The sequence below is a fragment of the Pleurodeles waltl genome, chromosome 1_1 (genome assembly GCF_031143425.1).
Source record: "Pleurodeles waltl isolate 20211129_DDA chromosome 1_1, aPleWal1.hap1.20221129, whole genome shotgun sequence".
NCBI lineage: Eukaryota > Metazoa > Chordata > Amphibia > Caudata > Salamandridae > Pleurodeles > Pleurodeles waltl.
The window spans coordinates 622,773,782-622,796,732 of record NC_090436.1 but is presented as its reverse complement, the minus strand read 5'-3'; the positions used below and the strand labels follow the sequence as shown (position 1 = coordinate 622,796,732).

The 22,951-nt window shown below is 43.9% G+C and overlaps 1 protein-coding gene and 1 long non-coding RNA gene across 5 annotated transcripts in view; one reads left to right on the top strand and one right to left on the bottom strand.

The window, feature by feature from the left end:
• Positions 1 to 22,951, top strand: part of MCC (MCC regulator of WNT signaling pathway) — a 1,218,505-nt gene that overhangs the window by 391,876 nt on the left and 803,678 nt on the right. The window lies entirely within an intron of this gene.
• Positions 1 to 22,951, bottom strand: part of LOC138286216 (uncharacterized) — a 61,374-nt gene that overhangs the window by 27,413 nt on the left and 11,010 nt on the right. For 3 of the 4 annotated variants that reach the window (XR_011201886.1, XR_011201898.1, XR_011201901.1), the window contains exon 2: positions 6,954 to 7,143. This is a non-coding gene — a long non-coding RNA (uncharacterized lncRNA). Of the gene's footprint in view, positions 1 to 6,953; positions 7,144 to 8,457; positions 8,511 to 22,951 lie in introns of all 4 variants that reach the window. The other variant, XR_011201892.1, reaches the window with a different exon arrangement.

Genomic DNA, 22,951 nt, shown 5'->3' with positions numbered 1-22,951 from the left:
AGAGGCCGTACTTCCAAATGTAATAATTAATGTACGGGTCGATGCAGAACACTGAAGTGGCAAGTTGAACTAAACCCAGCATGACACTTACCAACCCTACAGAACTTTCCAATCTGCCAGCTGACTGGTGTAAATCTAAATAATGTGTTAATTGCTTAATTGTTTGTAGGGCCTAATGGAGTGTAGCTTTTGTCAAACACTCTGTCTGACACTAAGCTTATATAAAAAAAACCTCAAGCAATATAAACATAGGATGAAGGACTTTAAGCTGACTCGAAACCAGCAGTTGAGTACTTACTAATGGTACAGTAGCTCAGTAGGTCAATGTGCGTGCTCAACAAACCACACACTATTTCATGGCAAAAAGGTGAATACTAGAGATTAAAAAATGAAACATATGGTCCACTGAATTAATGTTAACAACCAAGATCACAAAGTTAAAACAAACACAATGGCACTTCTTTCAACTGCACACTAAGGGCCTGATTTAGCGTTTGGCGGAGGGGTTACTTCATCACAACGGTGATGGATGTCCTGTCTGACAAAATCTAAATCCCATTATGTCCTTTAGATTTCAGCGAATGCGTTGTCGTGATGGAGTAGCCCCTCCGCCAAACTCTACATCTGGCCCTTAATTTTTAGGTAAAGTCCAAAAGCAGAAATATAATTTCTCAAATGCTTTTATCTACTGATCTCGTTTTTTTGGTGGTAAAAGTGAGTCACGATGCATAGTAATTGAAAAAGTTGTTTCACTGTCAACGCGAGCTTTGCACAAGTTTACATGCTGGGTAGTTGCCATCAGCTTTGTCCTAGTGGTAATAGGACAAGGTCCATGCTTGCTCGGACGTGGTTGTACCTTCTTACTGTCCTGTACTTTCGACTGATTGATATTGTTGTTATCAATTCTCTCATGGAACGCACACCTTTTATAAAACATATAGTGTTTTAACCATGCAGGCACAACCCAAATTAATATAACATGTCTCGCTGTGTGTCAACACTTTTAATCCATTCGGATCAATCACGTTATTGAATACAGAGATAATGTAACTCATTTGTACGTCTTTTGCTCCTGACACATTATTAAATAATTGCATTACTGTTTGAAGCAAGCAGATGTACTTTACAAGTGTGTTCTAAAACCTTTAAGTTCTGTGGCCTTCTCCTTTCAGACTGGCCTCAATTTGCAGTCCGAGAAAGAAAACCTCAACTTAGATTTCCTGATAAAAGAATTAACAGATGTATGGCAGACGTTGTCTAATATTTAAGAGCCGTCCTGCAAGATACAGGAATATTTCATAGTCCGTATTACTGTTCATTCTCCATGTGAACCGTTTCAAGGTATGCTGCAGCACCCCTAGTTTCAACTCTACTGGAGAGCACAGTCAAATACAAAACAACAACGAGGCAAGGATGGGGCAAAATGGAACTGTGAAGGTTGCACATCTTTGACACTAGTCTTTCTTTGACTGACTCATGTTTAAAGTGACTGTAGATCATGAATGTTTTCTGAGCTTAAGCATTGGAGCTGGTGTATTTCATGCACACATTTGCTTGTACCTAGATTATGTGTGAAATCCCCTAATTAACAGCTGCAAGACTGGTTGAGCAGTATCCATATTTTAATGATAAAAGTACAATTTCTGCTGTAACTCCATAGTCTTCTTTAGGCATATAGGGGGTGATTCTGACCCCAGTGGTACTAGACCGCCGGGGCCAGGGTCGGCGGGAGCACCGCCAACAGGCTGGCGATGCCCCGCAGGGCATTCTGACCGCGGCGGTTCAGCCACAATGATTGTCTTATACAAATTGTTCAGTTTCAAGTACAGAACGTTCATGTTGTCTTGCTCTGTGCGAGAATGTGACTTTTTAGGGTCAAGTGCTCAAGCATTCCGTCCCTGTTGTAATCTCTCTTTTGGCTTGTAACCATGCCCATGTCACGCCTGTCACTTTCATTGGTTCGTGGGCTTGCCTTATAAAATCTGTTTGATTTCATTAGTGAAAGGCATGCATATATCATGCCTTTCCCGGTGTTTAGCTCTCCTCAAGTGCACCAGCCAGCTACTGAAAACATACTAGACACCATATTTTAAGCTTGATTTCTGCACTACTTTATCTTTTTATTTTCCATGCAGCGTGATTGCGCTGGGTTTTACATAGCACGATCGCGCTCGTTTTTTTTGTTTTCAATTTCAGCGTGATGGTGCTGCGTTTTACATTGCACGGTCGCGCTCGTTTTTTTTCTTTAAATTTATGTGGCAAGAAAAGTCTGGTTAGCAGTTTACAACGCTAATAGCTCTAACTCGAGCAAATGCGAAACCCGTTGCATTGCAAATGCTTGTTTTATTTGCAAGGAGTGAATGAACTATTTCAGAGCAAAGCCCACAGCACTGACCCCAAGGGGGCAGGTGTTTTTTGTTAAGCAATTATTTTTCCCCAAAGGCCCTATCATGGCAAGATCCTCTGTCTGGACTCCTCAACGTTGTGGAGAAACATCTGCAGTTTCTTGTGAAGTTTCACCGTTGACATGAAGTTCCTCAAGCAGAACATTCACTGCTGCAGCAAATTCTGTTATAGAAAGAAGAGGATACATGAGACCTCAGAGGTTTTTTAATATGCTCCCTTATTAGGCAACTGATCGTCTCGAAGTAATACATCACTTCAGGTATGGACTTTCTGAAAATAAACTCCCTTTTCACTGCTGAAGACTGCACCCAGAAATTTTATGATACACTGTGGTAGAAAAACTAGACTTCTCTAACTATGCTACAAAACCAAAACTGAAAGGTTATATACAGTGACAGATGTGCCACTTGTCTTGATTGGGGTCTCTCCATCTAGAAATCGAGGTAAGTGTAGAGATACTTCACCAACATTGTATCATCCTTAGTCACTTGCCCTTTTTCTAATACTTCATAATGTAAGCCTGGTAAGATACATAAAAAGCAAAATAAACACTGCAATGTATATTATTATTTGTATAATTTAGTTCCTTCAGCCAATAAAACAATAGTCAAGGACGGGTTCATATGAGATGTTTATAAATGCTACAGGGTGTCAAGAGTTTGAGCCTGAGGAGAAAGTTTAGGTAGGTAATAGTTTATGGTTCATACTTGTTTGAGTCAGAGTTAAACTTGAGATCCTACAACCCTATAAACAGGGTGAGATAGTTTTACCCAACTTTGACTCATACTTTTTGGCCTTACAACTCCAATATGTAGTGTGGTGGCTGGAAGATGAGACATACATTAATCGATCAATCAATCAATCAATCAATCAGTTTTTGTAAAGCGCAACTACTTACCTGTGAGGGTCTTAATTCGCTGGTGGGTCTGGTCCTCATTCAAAGAGTTTCATGTTTTGAGGTTCGTCCTGAAGATGGTGAGAGATGGGCTTTGCCTGAGGTGCATGGGCAGGTTGTTCCAGCTCTTAGCTGTGAGGTATGTGAAAGATCTTCCTCCGGCTGTGGTTTTCCGGATGCGTGCAACAGTAGCTAGCACCTGCTGGGAGGAGCGGAGGGGTCTGGCGGGGTTATCGAAGGAGATACCATGGTTCAGGTAGGCTAGTCCGATGTTGTGCAGGGCCTTGTAGGTGTGGGTGAGTAGTTTGATGTTGATTCGCTTCTCTGCTGGGAGCCAATGGTGGGTTCTCAGGTTTTTGGAGATGTGTTCTTGCCAGGGGAGGTTCAGGATGAGGCTTGTGGCTGCATTTTGGATTAGATGTAGTTTCCTGATGTTCTTTGTTGTGGTGCCAGCATAGAGTGCATTGCCATTGTCAAGCTTGCTAGTGACTAGGGCGTGGGTGATTATTTTGTGGCAGTCCACCAGGATCCATTTGATGATTTTGCGGAGTCATCTGAGGGTGTGCCAGCATGAAGAGGTGACTGCATTTACCTGTCGGGTCATAGATAGGGCGGAGGCACGGATGATTCCTTGGTTGCGGGCATGGTCAGTCGGAGTAGGTGTTGCACAGAGTGCTGTGGGCCGCCAGGAGTCATCCAAGACTGAGGTGGAGTTTCTGAAGATGATGAGCTCGGTCTTGTCCAAGTTGAGCTTGAGGCAGCTCTCCTTCATCAAGCCAGCGATGGCTTCATCCCGTTGTGAAAGTTCCTCTTAGCTTTGTCCGTGTCTTCAGTGAGGGATATGATAAGTTGTGTGTCATTGGCACATGACATACTGTTAATTTTGTGGTCTCTGATGATGGCTGCCAGCAGTGGGCTCAAGGAGGATCCCTCAGGGACTCTGAAGCTGACTTCTGTTGGTTTGGATATGAAGGGTGGGAGCCTGATTTTCGGCGTTCTTCTGGCAAGGAAGGAGTGGATCCATTGCAAAGCTTTTTTGCTGATTCCTTTGTCGTGGAGTCTGGTGCATAAGGTGCTGTGGGAGACTGTGTCAAAGGCTGCTGAGAGGTCGATGAGTATGAGTGCTGCGGTGTGTCTGCGGTCAAAGAGTGTGCGGATGTCATCGGTGGCTGCAAGAAGAGCTGTCTCCATGCTGTGGTTGCTACAGAATCCAGACTGAGCGGTATCTAGAGAGTTGTTGTCCTCGAGGAATTGTCACAGCTGCACGTTTATGGCTTTTTCCAGGACTTTGTATGGTTAGGGTAGCAGTGAGATGGGTGATTCCAATCTTCAGGGAAAGTGGCTGTTGTGATGGAGCAGCTTAGCGTCTTGCGGAGTTCGGAGGCGATGGATGCACTGGCTCTGTTGTAGTGAGGACAGGGGTCTGTTGGAGCTCTGGAGTGAATGCTGTTCATGATGATTTCAGTCTGTTCTGTGGTGAGCGTGAACCAGCTGTGGATGATTTGGGTGGGTTCTGGGGGGCTGGGAGGATCATAGGTTCTGACACTGGGTGGGTTCTGTGGGAGGGAGCGGTCATAGATGTCCTTAATCTTGTGATGGAAGAAAGTGGCCAGTTTGTCACAGAGGTCTTGTGATGGGGGATGTTGGTGGCTTCAGAGGGAGGATAGGTGAATTAATTGATTACCGTGAAGAGTTCTCTCGTGTTGTGTGGGGAGGTGTTGATGCGTTCACGGAGTGTAGCTTTTTTTGTGTTCTTGATGCGCTGGTGATGGGTGGCAATGGCGGCTCTGGAAGAGGCGAGGTCGTCGCTGGTTTTACTGTTGCTCCATTTCTTCTCTAGACTGGATTCTTGGGAGTTTGGCATTTTTTAGGACGCACTTGACTGAAGTTGATCGCAGGGGGGGCTAAGGAGTAGTGATCCAGGTGTTGAGGTTTCGTGCTGTGGTGTCATTGGTGGGGGTGATTTGGCGAGAGTCATGGTGAGTTGTTAGTCGGTGATTCCATTCCATTTGCTGTGGGGGAGGGGGGCCTGTGGATGTGGAGGCAGCTATTGGGTGCGGTGATGGCAAAGTGTATGCAGTGATGGTCGGTCCAGTCCAGAGTGGAGATATTCTTGAAGGTGATCCGGTTGCTTGATGTATAAATGGGGTCTAGTGTTTCCTGCGGCATGTGTGGGTGCGGTGATCAGTTGCTTGAGGCCGAGGGTGGCTAGATTGTTGAGTACAGAAGTTAAAAAACATTTGCTGGCAGGTTGCCCATGATGATTTGGATGTAACCTTGTTTTTAGCTTTAACTGTATAGACAACCACTTTATTTGGATGCAATTTGTATGGAGAATAAACAGGAGGTACCCTTAATATTCTGGGGACCCAGCTCTAGGGTATCTCTCATTTTTTTTAACCTAAAGAAGGTTAAGGAGTTCAAATTCCTATACTATGAGAAGTAACAAGAATGGTAAGGCTTACATGGGATAAATTTCCAGTCCAGACTCTGGACTGTATGGTACTTGGAGAATGGCTGATGTTGGTGCACAGAGGTTGTGCAATTTCAAAGCTGTATATAGCATTAGTGATACATAGCTGCAGAGCACTGTCGGCACAAAAACTGAAATAAGATATAGATTGTGAGACTTGGCTAACTGATGTTAAATTAGATATGGCATACGAAAGTACTAGGAGTGTATTGGGCAACACCTTCTTTAAACTTGCACTCTTCAAGTTTTTGCACAGAATGTTCCTTACACTAATGATCCTTCATAAGATATTTCCGAACCATAGAGGTCTGTGTCCTAAATGCCATGAGGAAAATCAAGAACATTGGAATGCGGATTTGATAAGGTTGAATACTGCTGCTGGAGAACTGCTTTATAGTATAATAAACATTGTATATACACTGGGCCTCCATATGAGGTTGTCCAAGGGGAAAACTTTGACATAAGTTTGTTGCCTTGTGTTTGCTTCTTGCTCACCACATGACATTTATTGGATGTGGGTGCATGATCCCCCATTGAATATGTGCCTTATGGGTGTGCTCGAATGGCAGGCTGAAGTAAAACTGAATGGAAGGCTGACGTAAAACTGAATGAGCCATATATGGGTGTCTAACACCATTTTCATATTGTATACAGGAAGCCATACAACTCTGTACAGAAAAATTAGTGCAATTGAAAAATATGATTCTAATACTAACAGAACACATAATTTTTCAAGTGCTTGTTAGCAGTTAGTCCCCATCAGTCCATCCTCTGCAAGGATAACTGCTCATTACCTACTCCTCACCTTCTGTGAACGTTTGATGTTTGCTCTTTAAGACAAATCATACTCCTTCAGGGCATGTCCCTCTCCTGATCCCAAAAGACCAAATGAGAGTGAGTGCTGCAAGAAATGTTACAGAACCACAAGTTTCAGAAAATTGCTTATTAGGAAGACAATTTTCATGTTGCCGTCTGAACAAAGCAGGTCCCATTCTGATGGACAAAACCAGATAACTGAGATATGTGACTAAAATCAAGTGACTACCTCATTGCACGCCCCTCACTGGCTGAGGATGTTCACATGGACATCAGTATTTGAGGATAATAGTGTTTGAGGATCACATCTCGTTCACAAACTCAGAACAGCAAAACTGGTCCAAATACCAACTGACAACTCACCCTGTCATGGTTTACTCGTCGCTGCAGTATGGTCTTGATCGTTCTAGGTCCTGCCTTGACCAAGGTAAGGGGAGCCCTTTCTGGTGGCCATGGTGCTGCTGACAATAGGACATCAAAAGGCAGACTGTGCCCTCCAGAAGGAGTCCCAGAGGAAAATCTCAAAGGGAAAAAGCTCTATGATTGGAACTCCCTGGAACAGAGAATAAGCACAAGAAAAAGGTAAGTCTTCCAATAAAAAGAAAACATTAACGGGAAGAAACTGGAACAGGCAAGGAAAAAGGCTGGATGAAAAACAACTGGAGCGTGATCACCACCAAAGGAAGTGTTACAGCACAAGGAGAGCAAGAATCCCACTCCTTATATACCCTAAAACAGGAAATGACATACAGGAAGGTAAAAGACGCCATGTTGGATTGGGAAAGGACTATAGGAGAAAATAGATGAAGATGCTATTTTAGAAAAAGGAACCTAATGCATGCAGGGTAAGTGGTAGAAGAAGGGCATGCTGGGAGAAAGAAGAACATTGATCCTATTTGGAAGAATGAAGGAAAGAAGAAAAGGAGAAAGAAGAGAAAAGAAGACAGAGAAAAAGAACAGGTAACACCAGGTAAGTGAGGGGCACTTCTAATTTCGAGGACGGGCCATGCCCTGAACTCGCCGAGGCCCGATGCCCAATCTAGGGGCTTGTGCCAGATGAGGCCAGAAAAAGGGGCCGCTGCCAAGAAAACTATTTCGGACCCAGCCGTGTCCCTAGCCGATCTTCCTGCTCGGGCTGCGGCGCGACACACCCACATTGATCCCTACCACCAAACAGAGACCTATACGCTTAATGGCCCGGTCTCTGTATGTGTTGGGTGGAATATGTGGAATATGGGAATTCCAATGTCAGATAGCAATTGTAACTATCTCTTACCAGTGAAGAGGAAACTAAACTAGGCTGACACCTTCAGTCAAAAGTTGCAGCTTTCTCAAGAATATCAATCATTTTCCCAAGCAAGGGGATTTACAATTAGAACTTGCAAGGAATTCAGAAATATGATAAACCCTTAGGCAAATCTTTTTCTAAACCTATTTAATATCCAGATCGGTTTGAAAGCTTTGCTACTCCAAGTGCAGAATGGTCCTCTTTATTCTGCCATGAGTAATGCATAGTTGGTTCTCTGACGTATTAAAAATATTAACACTGCCAACACAAATATCACAGGATACCACCACTCCTCGTACACTTTGCAGAAACTATGCAGAAAGTATCTTGCATCAAAGTCAATCCCAATCCTAACGGCATAGCTCTGAAGTCCTAGGGTGTTGTGCGTTTGAGGCTTAACAAGGACCGCAAGGATAGCTAATCCTAGAGTTTTGGGTATTTGAGACTTAACAAGAACTGTTTTAGATTTCTTGAAGATTCTTAGCGGACTTCACAAGAGACTAGTAGGCACACTTTAAGAATGCCTTTGAATTCAGTGTTCAGATGCAATAAACTTTAATTAAATATCACCATACTTACTATCTTTGGTTCCATCATCCGTTGAGACAGCCCCATCAGGGTGCATCTTTCAACTACAACCAGATGCAAAAAATGTGCTATCAGTTGTATGAGAATCAATGGTGAAAGACTTTATTGAAAGCTTTTCCAGAGCCTTTTAATTGATTAAGGAAACATCAGTGCGTGAGATGAAGTGGTAGTAACAAGACTTTTTTGAATGCATGCCTTACATAGATATGAAATTTAGCACCCGAAATGTGGTGTTCGTTATGAATATGACAGTAGTAATTCTATTGGGAGAATTCTAAGCGTCCTTCATCAAAGGCCTGCATATTGGTTTTCACAAAACTAAGACCGATTTGCACATATACCTAAAATTTGTGGATAAAACGTTGCAATTCTATTAAAAAACTAATTTTGTTTGCAGCATTCAATCGTTTTATTTTTTCAAAAAGTGTGCACATTCTCTAGACAAAAAGGTAGACATCCAGTATTTATTGGACGTAGGGAAAAACGTTCATACAATGAAGAAGTTAGTGTGCTTCATCAATGCCAAAACTTAGAAGCCACAACCAAGAAAGGGATTGTCAGTTATTTGTGTGTTAAAGTGGTACATGATGTACCATTATCAAAGTTACAACAGATTGTCTGTAGGTAAAGTCCTTGCCAGAGAGAAACTCTCCATGGCACCACTGCTTGCAATACTAATCTCTACAAGAATCCTGAGCAGGGCAACTTCGACAACATTTTCGAATGCTCACTAAACCCTACTGCTTGGATGTTAGTGCTAAAAAAGATATCCACGTAAATCAGGCACTATTCATGAATTTATTGAATTAAGAATTTGCTGCCATAATTTCCATCACTGAGAAAATTAATATATATATATTACACTGTTATGTGTTCTAGAACACAGGAGTGTATGTAAGCTGTCAAAATGCACTTACCTCTAAATGTAGCTAACAGTTTCCTTTTACGCATACACATGACTCACCTGCGCCTCCTTGATGTAACCGCCGTTACAATGTACTTATTCTTACACACAGCTTAGCTGCTGGGGTGATCTTTATAGTGAATGCACACAGCTTAGCTGCTACCATATCATTGAGGGAATAGATAAAGATTTGGAGACTCAATGGGCGTTACTGTTTTTGTATAAATTGTGCTGTGGTATATTCTAAGGTAAGAAAACACTTAGCTGAAAATCGCTTGCAATCATAGGAGAGAGAAAGGCTTCTTCAAAGGAAACTAAATGGGTAGAAAATTATGCATCATACATGTTAAGCTGATAGGCTGCTTCATTCTCAACTAGTAGCAATTGTAAAAAGACTACGATTGAAGTTCTGAAAGGGTACATGTAAAGTGTCAAATGCCAATACAGCTGTTTAAATATATAATAATTGTGCAGTGGATTCCCAGTAGAGTACTAAAGAGCATTCCCATCTATTATTTGCAACAACGCAAGAGACGTGGAAGAAGCATTGGTGATACCCGCATCAAGAATTTAGTCAATACTATTTGGGTGCATTTTGAGCCACAGGCATAGCCTTGTACTAGGGGTACACCTTCGCTGTTGCAGACCTGACATTTTATGAGTTCCTACATTGCAGGGCTGTGAAAATGAGTTTTGTTTTGGGTTAAGAAAAGAGCTGTAATGCCCTAAGATTGTATGTTTTTTCCCAGCTGTGAAGAGAATCTGCAGTTTTCCGTCCTGTTAGGTTACTTTTGTTAGAAACAGGGGACGAAAGGCCATTGGGCTTACCTCTAGTGCAGAGCTGTAGGGGTGACCGGTAGCCTTCCCTGTGATGTAGATGTCCTCTGAGGTTGGCGAGATATTAGTTTTGGGTGTGAAGCCATTAAGGAAGTTCAACCTATTGTACAAAACCCCCTCTACCGACACATTGTGATCACTGCTGATAACCCAGCAAGTAGAAAGATTATAATAGACTTTCTATTAACCTGGAGTATCTCTTTCTGTGCTTCCTTAAAAATCCAAGACTGGCCTTCCAGATGTATATCAACGATTAATATCCAGTAATCCCTTTAAAGTATTCCCAAAAGTCTAAGTCTAGAGACTGCTAGTTCTAAGGCTGCTTTTATGTTTTGTTACTTGTCATTGTATCTTTTTACAAAATGTCTTTTACCTCCACCTACTTGTTCAGAGTGAAATTACACAAAGGAGTTTATTTCTTCCCCATTATTACAAGGGTATCTACTTTAAATTACAGTGGTTGTATTGGTGACCATGTTGTTTGGGGTTAACAGTAGTGCATTTTCCTTTGTAGGCGGACTGTGGAAAAAACATTCTTGACTTAGGACTTGCACACGGAAACTCTGCAAGCACACTGCCTGATGCCACTTTCACTGCTGAGGGCTGGAGAGGTAGTTTGGAAATGGTGAGGCTTGTGATCACCGCCTGGAGGGTTGGCATGGTGTAGCCTAACTGATATAGATGAAATTTTCAAATTCAACAACTTGAGATGACAACAACCTAATCACACGTGTGGACCAGATATGTTTTGGAGAGTAAAAGTAAAAAGTTAAACTTTATGGTATAATTTTAAGGAAATGGACACTGCTCTCCTCCTTTAGTGGTTCTTGCCATGAGCCGTTCATCTGTTTCAAACCAACTTTCGACCACCCACCTGACCCACCAGATGTCCTGCTTCATACTCCTGCACTGCATGTAGGGATGAGATGTGGAATGGGCCATCAGGGGAAAGTTAGTGGAGAGGAAAAAAGGGATGTAAAGGGAGCCCTGGAAGGGATGGCATGTACAGCAGAAAGAGAAATAAAGATGAGAGAGTGCGAAGAATGTTGAGCAGGTTTAAACTGAATACAGAGAGTGGGGTCAGGGCTTGAGAGGAATACTGGGCGGGGCAAAAGGGAAGGTGAAGTTAGGGCGTAAAGGCGTTGCAGATCATAAGAGGGATAGACATGTAGACACTGATAAAATGTGGAGATGGGCATAAAGAGAGATCGGGAAGGATGCAGGTTGGAGTGACAGAAAGAAAAGGATGAGACAGAGAGACAGATTGCCAAGGTTTCTTCACTGTTGCCCATACGGAGAGGCTCGGTGTTACTGCTGAACTGATACAGCAGACTCTGTGCTCCCATCAGTGAGACGATCTAGAACTCTTTCAATGGCCCTTAAACTTCAGACTCTTGGCTCTAGTTCCACATCAAACAGCGGCGCAGAACGGTCTTCAGGCATTTATTTGGGACAATATCTCCTTGGAAACCAGTGCTATGGAAGTGTTTCGTATAAAATTAAGCTCTTCGCTTGATAATCCCACATTAGCCATTCTTCAAGTAGGTCTCATCTCAGACACTACTTCTTAGTCTGATTCCCTCGCTTTCACCAGGGATCACATTTATTTACCCAGTTTTATTAGTGTAAAGGACAGATATTTGCTACTTCTGTCTAAAACAGTGTTTCCTTGTGATACACATCACTCAGTAATACTCCAGTTTCCATCTTTTTAAGGCTATGATTACTGGTGTCCTTTCATGAGAGAAGATAGCTAAAGAGAAGATAATCTGCGATAAAATGATTTATCTTATAAATCATGGTTTGTATTTTTTCTGCGATGTCTTCTTTTAGTGTGATCATTTGTCGTCTTGTTTTGGGATCTCAAGACAGCTGACTTTGGCAACAGCAATCCTCCCTCTCCGCTGTCTGTTTTTTCCCTTGTGCGTTCATGAGAATGCAGTGGATTTTCTGCTCTCTTTGCTATGAGGCGTCCGGCGATGTGGTGAGTGGTATTGATCCGGGAGTGGGAGTGTCAGCTTGAGCAGCACAAGCAATGAGAGCAAGGCGGAGTGGAGAAATGCACAATTCACACAATCACCTGCCTTTTCTCCTTCTCTGAATACATTTCGGTTACAGTATTAAAAACAAAATAAAGTGTTTGCATGAAAAGTATATATGTTGTGGAGGATTCAAATCAGTCTTTGATTGTGTGTTGCGATAATAAACAGTTTCTCTGTTAAAGTCAGTACATAATGTGCAACTACTGCTGCAGCAGACGGAGAACAGTGTTTCATAACAGCCTTTTGTGGACACGAACTCGAAAATCACTTTACCTCTGGTGATGAAAGTAAGCGCAATGAGAGGACGCTAGATAGTGTGACTGTAACCTATGGCGACATCAGATGATGTCAGTATGTGATCGTACAAGTCGTCGCACTTGAGTACAGTTTTTTTGTTCACTTTCCAGTGGATACATGCTCAAGGGCAGAAATAGATTCACTTGTCCACAGTGAATCCGCAAAAGGTGTCTGGGAATCTTACATTAGCTCTGAGCAGCATGACTGTTTTTACTTTGTCAATCAGCAATTCAAATTCCCAAAATCTTGGAAGCTGGATCACGAAGAATGGGAAAAGGTTTATCTACGTGTACATTTAGGAATGACAAGGATAGAATGTATATCCTTCCCGCAGTGTTCCTTCCATGCTGCTTCTCTCTGTGTGTCCCTTGCATTTCCCACTCTCTTTGACTTTTCAGTTGGACAAATGGATTGAAGTCTCACTACTTCGAGGCCTTTCCCCTTCACAGCCGCTGTTATTCAGACATTGAGGAGTGTATTTTGCAAGGAAGCTGTATCCCACTCTTGTTCCCTGTAGCATGTTTCTACCTTTCGCAGTGTCCAACTACTTTCTTGCATTCTATGACTATCTAAATAAGTACGTTCTATTTCATGCTGAAAAGGGATCTGGATTTAATGTTCAAGGTCACAGACCACTCATAGGTGAAGGTGGCCAGGATCAGCCAGGGCTTTTAATGGGATGAATAAACTGGGGGGGAGCGGGGGAGAAAACTCTCAAGCGGTGATCTTTATCGTGAATGCTGATAATGCATTGCGTGTGCTCCTTCTTGTAAAAACTATTGATGCTAGGCGTTTCAGCTCATCGGGTAGATTGTAAGTTGGAGTCTTCCTTAGGGCAGTGTTCCGAAATAGGTACTATGCATTATTCAGTATTTGCTCTTTTATGATTTACTACAGAATTTACATGGTAAGGTACATGAGATTGCAGAGATTCATACCTACAAGGAGTAAGTGAGTAAGTGTCCTACAGGTTCTGTGCAAGGTAAAAAATATATATATATATATATATATATATATACATATGTAAAAAATAAGAATAGAGAACTCTGGGTAGTTCCAAAGTTTAGGTGGAGACCAGCTCTAGTAAGGAGCACCCTGCAACACCAGCGACACTCTAGATTTGCTCACCTCAAATGTCTGTTTATCTAGCAAAGTTTTTAAGCATTGGATCAGCACAGTGCTATCCACGCCGAGCTAGATAGTGACAAAGTATTTTGCCATTTATACAGCAAAGTCTTTAAGCATAGGTTTGACACAGTGTCAACCTTGCCAAGCTGTAAAATGACAAAAGCCATTTACCACTCCAGGCACAGTATTACAGCTTTGGACTGGTAAAATACCATCCAAGCCAACCTGGAATGAGTAAAAGCAACACCTGAGACGTGTTTCGAGACACATAGCACTGTGCTGAGCAGAGTTCTCTATTCTTTTTTCCATAATTTATGCATCACTCTAACCCTGAAAGGGATTTGTTTTGATATATATAAATATATATATAGATCATATATATAGTAAGTTATTATTTGGTGGTGACCTTTGTACAGACACACGCTTTGTCTTACCAGCCTAATTCCTGTGAGAGAATCTGGGAGACACAGGCCAATTGGGTGGAAAACAGTTGACATGCGGGTTGAGAATATTACAAGTGAGTACACAGGGATCTCACACCCACAGGAGAAAATACTTTGTTTCATTCCTGTTCTCATATTGTGGCTGATGCTTCTCTCTCTGGTCATGGTAAGGGGCTGGCAGCAAGATGGTGCTTTTATTGTTGTACGCGGCTTCTCTTTTCTCAGGCTTACAGCTGGCTATGTGGGTTTGCATGGCATCTGTGTGGAGCGTCTTTGTACATGGGTCAGAACCTTTTTTCTGTTGGGCTTACAGTTGTCAGGGTGGGTCCATGTCTTCTCAATGAGCATATTTCTTAATCAGTCACGGTGTGCAACTTCTTTTAGTCTGGTTTAGAACTTTCCGATAAAGTGAACCTGCTTTGCACTACGGTGTGGCGCTTTGAAACAGTGTATTTAACATACAAGATGGTGCTGATATAATGGTCATTTTACAGAAGTATTCTTCCCTCTCACATAGCAAAGTTTTATCCAGTGTATGTAATTTGTGCGCTTAATTTAAACCATTTTCACAGGTTGTCAGGTATAATATACGTTTCCCCTCTTTTTAGAATAGTAGGTGGTCTATATCTGCTCATCTGTTGTAAAGTTTGATTACATCTAATACTGTCCATCTAATAGGCCTAGAATATGAGGCATTTAATGTGGAAATCTACTGAGGTGTGTTTGAGCACAGTGCGCAGAGGACACAGGCATGCAAATTAGAGTGGATAAAAAAAAGCAGCTAATCAATATGAGACACAGTTCCAAACCCATGGGTAGAAGCAGAACGTGTTGAGAACAGGTCAGAACATTGGAAGCATAAATTATGCTGACCTGTAGTACGGGGAATGGGGCAATGGTATTAGACTCTTACCTTTGCTGGTTAAAAGGGAAGCCTCGGGAAGGGGCTCATTCAATGTTTAGAATAGATTGTCTAGATGTTCCATGCCATAATCAAACGAAGATCAGTTGTTGGTGTTATCTTTTGGTCTTTGTGCGAAGATTATTTGTGGTTTGAATAATCTCCACTCTGGTCCACTGATTTACAATTTAACATTTCTGGTACAGTGAACTTCCTGCCTACGTATCTGAATAATTCCTTGTGAATCATTATTTTGCTTTTTACTCAATGTACTCGCTTTCCTATTTGAAGATGGGGTTTGCCCTGTTTCTTTTAAATCTTTTACAACCCAACACTTTATTTCAGGATCCAGATTTCGGTGTCTTGCATCCTTTGATACACACTGCAACAAATATTTTCATTTGGGTCCAGCCAGTCACACTATCCTGATTATTAGATCATCTGATGATCAATGGATCCCACAAAGGAAAGAAAATGAAAAATGTTTCCTTATCCGATATGATGTGTTCATATATCAAATTAATGGCCAAGATATTGTTATGATCTACCCTTCAAAGTAGCCCCTTAATAATGGGGGTATCTCAAAAACTATTGAATGAATTTACACAATAATACAACAAGTGTCTATTCTAAGTAAAGTTCTGATTTAATGCCAAGTTTGATAGGCAGTTTTTGCTGTACCGGAGAGCAGCAATTGCTATAGAAAAAATGTCATATTTGTCCTGCCATTTTACATTTTCTCCCCCTGAATGAATCTTCAGAAAACCTGACATACCAAAACTTGGATGTACTAACTAGGTTCAAACTTCTGTGCAAATTCGACAAAGAGTGCAACCATTATTAGCTAGCAAGATATGCCTATTCAAAAGAAAGTGAAATGTAAGTGCAAACTCTGAGATTTTAGTGCATCATAAATCATGAGACCAAAGACCGTGTTATGCGTAAATATCACCAAAAGCCCTGGATTGAAAGATGGGACAGAATTAAATGTTATATGCCGTGAATTTTTTGTTACAAGTTTATTAGTTAGGGTCAGTTAGTTAGCCACAGGATGTTTTTTGAAACATGAAAATGTTTTTGTTTTTTTTCAAAACAGTGGGTGAAATACTGAGCTATACTATTTAGTTGAATGTAGTAAAAAAGGAGAAAACATACTCAGTTATGTACTTCAAATGTAGAATTTTAGGGGAAAACACCCTTTGATTTGTTAAACACGTTATTTTTTTTTGTTTAAAAAATATATAATTTTTATAATCATTCTACAATATAGTCAAACCAAAAATCTCCTTTCCGTGCTCCCAACCCCAACTAGTAGCACATAAGTTAGCAGTCTGCATAAATCTCTCGAGCCTCAAAGTTTGGTTTACTTCATTGGCTCCAGGTCATGTCATCACATCTTCCCGCAAGCCACATAACAACCATGGTTTGCAACCCAGCCTCCTGTATGACAGCCCCTCTTCCAGTCTCTTCCGTGGGCCCCAGACTTTAGAGAATTTACTGGGGCACCCCCGAGCTGCATAGAGCTGTACTCCCGCCATCCTTCACAAGTCCAAATTGACCTCTTGTGTATCTCGTCTCAGCTTCATTTGTAACAGACCATGTCATGAGTGATGTAATATCTGAGGTCATAAGCAGTGAATTGCAGAGGCTTAAGTTATAGCTACCTCAGGTATTTATAACTGATGAATTTCAACGATCTTGTGCATGTGAAATCGCAGCCTAATAGAACTTCCCTGTAACCATTGTTTTTTTGTGAATTTCCAAGTTTTTTTAAATTCTGTTTCCCAACTATAATGTCTCTGTAACATGTTTTTTTCAGTGAATTTCTAGTTTTTTTTAATGCACTGGGGGATTGACTGCAGGGCCTGCTCCTGCGGTTAACCCCCAGCATGCATCCAACCCACCCTACGTGCATCCAACCACACAACAGGCCATGCACACGCTTCAAGGAATATGCAAGTAAAAGGCACACAAAAAACAGGGGAGAAAGCAAGGAGAAAACAGCGAGAACAAGGAAAAGGCAAGGAGAAGGTACATAAAATAAGGGGGAGAGCAAGAGAAATCAGTGAGGAAGAGGGAAAGGCGAGAAGCAGGCACACACAAAACGGGGCGGAGAGGGGGCATGTCCAAGATGGCAGATGGGACGGTCACCTAATTGTGAGCTCTGACCCGCCACAATAGTTTATCCACATCCATCCCCCTCACCACCCACTGATAGGGGGTGCGGGTATCTGCACCACAGCAGAGATATACAAGAGAGTGAGTTTTGTGGCTCATGGCAGATTCCCCCAGCGGACCAGACAGCAAAAAAACTCTGGGGAGCAGGGATATGTGCGGGATAGCTGACTTCAGCAAACATGTTTGTTTTTGGGCACACAAGTACTGTTCCCAGACCCACTTTCCTAGCAAAAGTCACAACCCGAGGACCCTGCTCGGAGTGCTCATATCCATTCAAAGTTGTGTGGGAAAACAAGATCACTTCTCACATTACCTCCCATGGTGTGGGCATATTACCCACCTGCTTAAGGTGCCTGAGGCCAAACCCGTGTCACCTTTACTCCCTTTTTCAAGATGACTAAGGTCCAAAGGAGAAAAAGAAGAGACGGTCCGCATGTGCGCAACACCACAGAACCGCCACAAACCACAGTGGAGCTCCTTCTAGCCTTAAAGCCACCATTGAACCGAAGTTAGACTCCCTGATAATCAACATTGGGCTCCTGAGACAAGATCATAACAAGCATTTGCAATGCAATGGGTCTTGCCTTTGCTCATGTTAGAGCTATTAGTGTTGTAAATTCCTAACTCGACTTTTCATGTCACATAAATTGAAAATGAAGACTAAAACAGTTGACATAAGCGAGCCGATTAAAAGCGCTGTGGCAGCCATGAGCGCGAAGGAGAGACAAAAAAGGAAAAAGAAGTTCGCTCGCAGTCAAACACATTGGCAAAAATGCAATTATCCATGTAACAGGGTCAACGAACAAGCCAGTAACAAAACTGCCCCAAGGAGGGACAAATGTAAAGCATTTACCAATGGCAAGAAAGGATTTTTCAAAGGCAAGCCCATGTGATAGTGATGTGTGTGTTGTGGGCATGGTAAAAAGCCCACATATAGATTACAACACGTCAGAGGGCTTGCGCGCTCGACCTAAAAAAATTAAAGGACAGAGTGCAGGACAACAAAAGGGCACTAGAGACTGTTCATCCTACAGTCACAGATCACCAACTACAGATAGACATGCTACAGAAAGAAGTGGCGCCATTGAAAGCCATAGCAGACGATTCCAAAGGCCGCTCCTGGTGGAACAACATCAGGGTGGTGGACCTTCCAGAGGGGGCTGAGGGACCGAGTATGGACTTATAACTGGAAACTTGGTTGATCGAAGAGTTGTTAGGAGGAAAGGTCTCTAAATTATTTTCGGTCAAATAAGCACACAGGGCATCTGGTCGCTCCCGGGTACTAGGAGCACCACCATGACTGGTGGTCGCAAGGCTCTTCAGTTTTAGGGATCGGGATAATATACTGCAGCTGGCTCAGGCCAAAGGTCTGTGGACTGTGAACAATAGTACAGTCACTATATTTCCTGACAATACTATGGATGTCTGCAAGTTACGACATGAAGCAGCGCCTCTGCACCTTGAATATCAAATATGCATTGTTATTCCTAGCAAAACTACGGGTTATCTCAGGCACTGAGACAATGTTCTTCATATCACCCAAAGAGGTGTGGTCCTGGCTAAAAAAATAGAGAAGACCACCAACACGCACCACCTTTCAAAAGTGGGGGAGGCTGGCAGACACAAAAACTCAGAAGATGCACAACTAAGGTTGGTGGGAACATCCGTGGCAGACCCACCAAAGCACAGGCAGAGTTGGGAAAGGAAGAATTACAGACGGCAGTGAAGCAATTCTCCTTATCCAGTCAGGGGAGCTGAGATTCTGATGACAGTGGTGGGACTCTTCAAGACAACGAGTTGGTGCTGGAGATCCTGGAGGAGCTGCGGAGCAGCCCATGGCTCACCCCAATGACTGTGGACCTCTGTCAGTCTACCCGAGTATTGCATGTGCATTTCTATTTTATTCCTTTTTTCCCACCTGCTATGGTGTGTATCGGTATGGGTGGATGGAAGTGGGAGGGGTTGACAAGTGATGGATGATTGCAGTTAAACACTAACAATGGGAGCAAGGGTGGTTTTTGCTGCTATTATGTCAGAGAGACACTAGAATGAGGGGTTTTAATTGTGAGTGCTAGGGATCGCCCTCACTACTGAATAGACTTTGAAGTAGTTGCCATATTATTGACGGCTTTAACTGGCTGTGACTGTTTGAGGGTGTGGGAGTTGTTGTGAAATGTTAGTAATGGTTTTAAACTTGTTGGTTTTTTTTCCTTTTTATGCTGCTCGGCTCTCTTGCTGCCACATCTCCTCCCTAATTTATGTTTAGCGATAAGCACCCTGCCACATACAATTGCTATGGCGTCCAGGGATTACACTGTATTGAATTAGAAGGTTATGGGCATGGGTAAATGTGACAAACGTCATAGGATCTATTCATATTTATAGCAACATAATATCCAGGTTCAGGAGACCCATTTGACCACAGGGAAAACTTACCAGGCTACGTAAACAGTGGTGAGGCATGACACTGGGCAACACTTATTCAGCCTGCAGGTCTTACTTTGAATGACTCCTGGAATGTCATTCATCCTAGAACACAGACAGATTGACCCGACGGGCCACTATGTCAAAGCAGAGGGTACACTGGAAGGTGAGCCTCTCACATTGGTGGTATTGTATGCCTCAAATGTGGGGCAACCCTTACTTTTTAACACAGTAACACCTGTCCTGTTTCATTCTCTGATGTTTCCCTCACTGTGGTGTGGAAACTTTAATTGTGTCCCAGATCTAGCGCTGGATAGATCCAACCTCCCGGTTCAAGGGACACATTCTCACACTAACACCAAACAGGAAGAGCAATGGGCCCATGATAGGCAGGTAGATGATGTGTGGCAGCGCTGATAGCCACTTCATCGTGAGTATTCACAGTATTCTCCCATACACATCCTCCACACCCAAATAGATTTGATCTATGTTAGGAGGGAATTAATATCCATTTGGAAGAGGACAGAGTATTTGGTTAGGACGCTCTCCGATCACTGCACACTACTGGTGACCTCTCAATGGGGACAAACTAACCCGCTGATAAGTACTTGGCGACTTTAGTCACGGGCACTGGCAGATATGCAGTATTGGACCCATGTGGGTGAACAGATCAGCAGATATTTTACAGACAATTAAGGTTCATCCACTCACAAAGGAATTGAATGGAATGCATTCAAAGTGACATTGAGGGGGGAATGTAGGATGGCGGACGGGCTTTGAAATCGCTCTATCTGGACATCCAGGATCCTGCAGAGCCCGCTGCCATCCCGTCTCAGAAATCTCACACCTACTTGGCCTGGATGGTGGACACGGGGGTATTTTAGAGTCAAAATTGCGGCCTTCCGCATACGGTAGATGCCACCCAGGGAGTTGCCTACCGGGGCCTGAAGGCTGCAGACCACGCGTGGGCAGCCACGAGGGGGCCAGGAAACGAAGGCCCTGGTGGGGATAGCAAGCCGACAGCCGCCGGCCCTTTGGCGGTGCAACCGGTCACCCTCTTGTGCCTCGATTGATGACAGTGCAACGGCGCAAAGTGGCGAGGGGGGTCAGAGGCCCCAGACACAGCAATGGCATGCAGCACCACTGCAGGTGAGTGAGCCTGCATTATGGGGTGAGAGTGCTGCGCATGGAGGAGAGGGGTTCTTAGCCAATTTATTCTGTGCCACTGATGTGCGCCCCCCCCCTGTGTTTTTGTTCTCCAACCTCCTCCCGCCCATCGGACACTGCATATACCCAGGACCCTGTGCAAAGGCAGCTGCCATATCCCAGACTACTGCACTTGTGCCCAGAGGCGCAACGGTATTGGGGCAGAACTTGTTTCTCCCTCGCACCACCTGCATGGTGATCAAGAGCCTGCGTTTCCCACCTGTGGCTTCAGTGAGGATGCGTGATGTTGGTCAAACTGCATGGAGTCTGAGGTGAGTGGCCATCCTGTGATGCCAGAGGTCTTCGGATGTGCACTCAGCGTGGGGTAGGTGATGAGTAGCGCCCCGCCAACACAGAGAGAAACCCAGGGACTGCTCATGCCCCCCTTGTTGCATGGGAATATGGGAGTGGTGGGTCCCGCAACAGATCTCGGCTGCCACGCACCATAGTGTTGGGAGCACTATGGACATGAGCCACCCAGCAACATCATCCACACATCTCTGGCCCACTGGCCGCATGGGGGACTACCCACACACTCCAGCCCACACGAGTTGTAAGCATTGACCCCATGGGGGCTGAATGAGGCACCTTAAGTGTTGTGCGAATTTGAACCAGGCGGGCCCCTGAGCACAAGGCACCACCACCGTTGTTGAGCAGTGCATTGATGAATGGCACTGACTGCCCACTGACCTATTGAGGATGGGCTGCAGGGACGGAATGGGACCACCATCAAAGAGACCAGGCTGTGTGAACACCCCTGACAATAAGGTGAGCGACCCCCACCTCCCTGCAACAGCATTCACCACAGATGACAAACTGGACCAAATACTTGAGGCCACAGCAGCCACCAAACAGCGACTAAGCGCTAAGGTGCACGCGCTGGCAATAGAGCTCGGACTCCTGCGAGCTGACCAGCAGAAACTGACGCAGAGAGTCACCCAGGTGGGAGGTGACATTGAGGGAATCTGCCCGACTGTCCAGGAGCTGGAGGGGCTGGTATGCTACCAAACCACTGAACTCCACAAATTTGAAGCCAGAGCTGAAGAATCCAAAGGGAGGTCTCATCGGAACAAGCTCTGCATTGTGGGGTTCCCAGAGGGTGCGTACGACACCGACCCTACATTATTTAACTATGGTTGTCACAGAAGGTGGTGCCAGCTCAGTTGTCAGTGTACTTCCTGGTAGAAGAGTGCCGGCACGATGCCCTCCCACCTGGGCCCCATCCCCTCAAGCCCCATGGTTGTACGCATTTTGAAGTACAGGGACAGAGAAACTCTCCTATGAGTGGCTTGGGCAGCGTCTCCACTTCAACATGATCACACCAGGGTATTCATCTTCCTGGATTATTCCCGATCAGTACAGCACTGTAGGGCCTCCTTCCTCTGTGTGAAGCACAAATTACACCAAGCAGGCCTGTGTTACTCACTTCTTTTCCTGGTGAAGCTGAAGGTAATGTCTGGTAATAAGACCTTCTTTTCTTACGGAGCCGAGAGACACCTGGGACTGGGTGGAACAGTGCCACTATGAGGCCTCAATGCCTCCCTCCCCAGAGCTTCAGCATTGCAGAGCCAAGAACACGAACAAGAAGGGATGAGTGCTGCACCACCACCTGAAAATCCTGGTACTGGGTATGCCGTCACCGGAGCAGGCCAAGGAGGAACAGGCCCAGACACTGACCGCCGCGGTCTCCTTGTGGGCGGACAGGTGCTAATCATAGAACCTCTCTCTGGACAACGACATGGCTGAATTTACCTCCATGCCCTCTGAGGACAGCCTAACTTTGCAACTATTGCCAAAAGTGACACCTCAAATGGCAGATGAGATCCTTTGATACCCGACTCATCGAGGCAACTGTGCTTACAGTTGACACTATCCATTCCTGTGGTTATGGACGGGGTGGAGACATGAGTGTCCACAGAGAGTGATCATCTCAACAACATAGGTTCCTCAGCTTATTGCTTTCCCATTTACTACAACCTGTTTTTATTACAGTAATATATGTTTTCAGCAGGGCCGGACACCCCCCCCCCCGGACTTTGACTCAGACGCAGTTGTAGCCCATGGAGGCCAGCATAGGAGCAGCCCATCTATGGGTCATAGTTTCACTTGTTTGGGTAGCCCCAGG